Below are 5,328 nucleotides of genomic sequence, written 5' to 3' on the forward strand. Positions count from 1 at the left end.
AGAAGTTTTTTTACCAAGTTAATTTTTTTAGATAATTACGTTTATTTTCTTTAAATTAAGAATTAGTTTTTTTAATTTATTGTATTATTTATTTTATTATTTTCCACATGTAATTATCTTATTGGGTTATTTAAGTAATAAATAATATCTCATTAGAAATATTCCACATATGAAATTCCACATCATTCCCATTAACTTTTTTAATGGTACTTCCATTAAATCTGTTAGAAAAAAGCATATTGAAAAAAAGAACAAAGGTTGATGGCCAAAAAAAACTAAAAAATACAATTAGGGCCATTTTGACAAAACATGTAAATGTTAGTGTCTAAATTTATCATTAAGCCTTTTGAAAACTATAAAAATATAAGCCAATATAAGAATTAAATTACATTTTAACACTTATAATAATATATAACTTAATCTCGATCCAAAAAAAACAATTTCTAGCTTCACTCTTGTTGGCAGTGGATACCTTGATTTCCAAAAAAAAATAGCAAATTTATAAGTTCATGCCCAACAACTGCCGCCTGTGCCACCGAACACCATTGTTGTTGGCCGCCTGATGAAACGTGGACTCGAATTACAGTCCCTTATCTTCGACTCTGATTCTCAAACAAAGGCTGGATTCTGGGGAACTAGAAAGCCCAAGAGATGGGGTGCTTTCAATTTCTCCTTTTTTACTCCTATCGTTCTTTCTCCCATTGTTTACAACACACAATCGACAACTCAAACCCAGTAACCAACCCCGAAATACTGTGTCAGCTGTCAACTGTTGTATTGACATTTCATGGACTCGTTTCATTTAAAGATGATTGATGGTGATGAAGCCTGATGAAGAATGGAGTTAACCTTTTAGGTGTTGGATTCTCAAAAAATATGAAGATGTTGATCAGTATTTGAGTTTGGGGAAATAGTAAAACTATAAAAGGGTTTAGGAGGAAAAAATCTAAAATAATAAGAAAATTTGAAATCACGTAGTTTTGAGTAAAAGTAAAATAATAATATAAATTTAAAATGATATAATTTGGTATTCAAATTATTCAAGTTATTTAAATTTAAAAACTCAACTCGACTCGAATTCAAAAAAGGAATTTGAGTTTATTTGATTAACTCGATTTGAATAATTTGAAATTCAAACTTTTTATTTTTATTTTTTCAAGTCGAATTAAATTTTACTTCCCCTAATTTTTTTTGCTTTCTACAAATAAACTTCGACTTGCTTAGAACGTGGAATCTAACTTCATGAAAGTTAGAACCAATCTTACAAAATCAAAATTTTTAATAATTTTCAATAGAAAAATTAATTCTCTCTCTGAGAAACCAATATGAACACTCAAGAAAATAGAATTTATTCTTTAAAAGAATTATCACTACTTTCTAAAAGAGTAACAACACTCAAAATATGAATGCCTAAAGTATTTTTGGCTTAATCCATAATTTTTATTTATAGGAAAAAATTATAAGAGTTCTACTTGAATAATTAATAATTAAATAATATTAAAAAAAAACACACACACACAACAATTCCCTTTTTAAGGAATAAGGAGGCTGTACCCTTGCTTGGGAGGTAGGATTGCGGCCAAATATGTTGCAAATGGGCCAAGTGTCTGATTACAATTATATATGTTATTTTAATTTTTAATTAATTTATATAATTTAACTAACTCAATAATTATCCTTTTTATTTCTAAAAATATTAATTAATTTACTCAATTAAATTATTTTCTTAACTCAACTCTAATCATTCTAATTCCATTGGAAATATATTTAATTTATTCGTTCCTATCTTTTTATCATTTTTTTAAATTCTAAATTTATCAAATCTCCTTGATGCTAAATGTTAAGTTTTGGTATAAAAAGTAGATAGAAAATACATGATAATAATAAGGGTACAATTATTTTCATTTACCTCTCGTGGGTTTGGATACCAAGAAAGCGTTGAAGTTGGGCTTGAAAAATTACAAGGGCCAGTTTTTCATTGCTTAAAAAAAGTACTGCTGTCTCTAAAAATACTTTTGAAAGAAAAGTTGTGAAGAACAAGTTGCTTTTGGCTGAAATTTTTAGCACTTCTAAAAAGGAGCTGAAAATGAGAAGCTAAAAATTTTAGCTTTTCCTCTCCCAAAAGCACTTTTGGTGCTTAATTACTTTTTCGCTCCTCCAATAACATAGTATTTTTCTTTTTTTTTCTTGGTGTTTAATTACAATTGTGTTAAAATCATTAATTAAAAATAAAAAATATTTTTTAAAATACTAATTACAAATATTTAATGGTTACATTTAAATATTTAAAATATAGTTTATATATCCTGATTAAATTTTATAAATAATTAATATTTATTGCTTAAAAATATTTACAATTTATATTTCATATATTAAAATATTAACAACAAGTTATAATAAACTTTTTTATATTATTACTAAAATATAATAATATTAACTAATTTAAATATTATTTAAATGTATATTTGTTATTTGATAGTAACATGTTTAAAATGGACATTTTATTTCTCAAAAGCATTTTTTAATAGCAATATTAAACACTCAAATTTTAAACTAAACTTTTTAAAAACATTTTTCAAAATAATTTTCAAACCTTAATAATTAAACATGAGGGTAGAATAATGCCAAGAGCTTTATTTCAAAATTGAAAAAGCAAAACAGGAAAGTCCCTGCCCACCCCAGCAGCTGGAACACACAAAATCAAGCATTAAAAAAACACTAGACTCTCGGCAGCATGTGGGTAAAAGAAAAGACACCGACAGTCAAGCCAAAACACAAAGCACCAGCAAAAGAAAGAAATATCATGCTCTAAAAAAAACCAGAGATCTAAAACCGCAACAACCAGATCCCTAAATCTGAGAAGTCATTCCCCAAAGGTCTCTAGCCAAAAAAACCTTTGCCGCCTCTGGTAATTCCTCCACCCAAAACCTGTCTTCTGATAACGAAAACCCCTCTTTTGCTATCATATGGGCCACCCTATTTGCTTGCCTATCAACATGATGGAAGGAGATATGCTGAAAAGAACACGCCTTGATCTTTATCTCTTCAATGTAAGTTCCCATATCTGAAAGATCAGGTAATACTTTATTTATTTTGACAATCGTAGTCCAAGAATCACCCTCCATTTGAACATGATTAAAACCCATTTCATGATTTAAGCTTAAATTATAAAACGATAATATTTTAATTTAAGGACTATTTTTGAAAATGACATAAGTTTTATTTAAAATATAATAATATGTTATTTTATTAATCTCGTTTAAATAATCTTAAAATTCTATTGATTAGAAGTAATTCTTTATACATTTCTACCTACTAAATAATTAATTAAATTACATAGTATTTACTATAAATTATTAATATTAAATTTAACCAAATTGCTTAATTATTATTTATTTATACTTGATTAAGGACCAGATGATAATAAGGAGTATATATAAGGAGTATATAGTTAATGTTAGAGAGAAAATAATCCAATCAATATGGAATGCTAGAGTAATAGATAAAATTATATAGGATATTTATTTTTGGCTTAAGAGTAAAAAAAATCCATAGTAAAAAAATGAAAAAAAAATCAATTAAACTATTTTAAAAAATTGCACCCTTTTGAGTTCTTAATGACAAAAAAAATCAGTTATGTCCTATTAATAAAAATTATAGTTAACTGAAAAAATTAAAAGTTATAAAAAAATTAATAATTAATTAATAAATATTACATTTGAAATGAATGTGGACGAATAGTTGTCTAGGATCATTTGAATATGGACAATTATCTAGATTCACTTTAGATAAGTACAAAAGTATAAAAACTTTAAAAATTATAAAAATATTAATAATCATTTAAAAATTTTAAATATATTAAAAAATTAAATTTTAGTAATTTAAATTTTTATATATATTCAAATTTTAAAAAGTTGAAATCGAAAATTTTCAAATAGAAAAATTGAGCTTTTTAATCAATAATAATCATCTTTAATCCGAAGAAACTCCCAGTAGCCAGGCATATTCCTCGTGAAATTAAAAATGCTCTTCACAGCCTCAATGAAGAACCGGTAATACAGAGGAACTGAAACAATGCGAATACGCGATTGGAAGGAACGTAGCCGCATACGTTCATGTTGCAGTCCATTTTTTCTGCAGATGAACCAGCAGGAGAATCGTGGCCGTGAATGTCAGCATCGTCGACGTCACAGAGAAGAAGAGGAATGTGAAGCCCAGCGAGAGATCCCGATGCACGGTGTTGAGAAAATCTTGGTAATCCATCGATGAAGTGAGGATGGAGAGGAAGATTACCACCTACGTCAAGGAGCTCGTCAGCCCCGCTACGTCCATCACCGTGAAAAACGAGTACAGAGGTCTTTCCAGGAGGATGGGGCGTCCATCTGCTGCCATTCCATTCCACTGTCATCGATGATCAAAAACCTTTGTTTCTTTATAGTGTTTATTTTTATCGAGAAGTGACGAGATTTTTTTTTTATGAAAGTGCTTACTCTCATGGACGCCTCCTGGGGTGGTGTACGCGGCGGCGAAGACAACGGTAGCCACGAGCACGACAACAGTGGAGCATGAATGGGAGGTGTTCTTCACCCATTCTTGCGCCGATTTAAGCTGCTCTTGGTGCATGACTGCATGTCCTTGAACAACTGATCTGCTGTCATGTGTTTTTTGTTGCGGTGCATGGTGAAATGCGCAGGTATTTTATTTTTCACGGCCTGCTACATTTTCATGCATGAATTACTAAAGAAAATTTAACGCGGTATAACAACGATGGCTAAATTTCAAATCGAATTTTTCAAATCCAAAAATTCAACTTTTCAAAACTCGAATGTATATAAAAATTAAAAATATTAAAATTTATCTCTTTTTTTTTCAAATTTTTATAATTCTTTTAATAATTATTAATATTTTTTATAATTTCTAAATTCTTTATAATTTTGAACTCATTTAGAATGAATCTAGATGAAAGATTTTTCAGATTCATTTCAAATGTAATTTTTATTAATTATTTTATAATTTTTAATTTTTTTAAAAATATTTATTAATCATTTTAAAAAATTAATTTTTTTTTGTTGAGTGAATGTCACGTCAACATCCTTCTATGTGGCATATCATCTCCTAGTGCCTACCGTCAACCACTTCAACATCTTTAACTGTGAAAAACTAACGGTTTCTAGTTAATTGCTTTTTAGTCATAGGGTGTATAATTTTTTGTTTTACTAATGGAACATTTAGGTTTTTGGCAAATATTTTATGGTACTAACATATCATATAAAACAAATTGGTTTCAAGTTGTATAGAGAATTTTTTTTTCTATTATTGATAATTTTA

General features: G+C 28.0%; 1 long non-coding RNA gene across 1 annotated transcript; it reads left to right on the forward strand.

Annotated features, from left to right (window-relative positions):
* Window positions 1-2,652: 2,652 nt before the first annotated feature.
* Window positions 2,653-4,473, forward strand: LOC121224178 (uncharacterized). Its single transcript, XR_005921746.1, has 2 exons — window positions 2,653-3,050; window positions 4,037-4,473. It is a non-coding gene; the product is annotated as an uncharacterized lncRNA (long non-coding RNA).
* The last annotated feature ends 855 nt before the right edge of the window (window positions 4,474-5,328 follow it).

The sequence above is a fragment of the Gossypium hirsutum genome, chromosome D12 (assembly GCF_007990345.1).
Source record: "Gossypium hirsutum isolate 1008001.06 chromosome D12, Gossypium_hirsutum_v2.1, whole genome shotgun sequence".
NCBI classification, from domain to species: domain Eukaryota; kingdom Viridiplantae; phylum Streptophyta; class Magnoliopsida; order Malvales; family Malvaceae; genus Gossypium; species Gossypium hirsutum.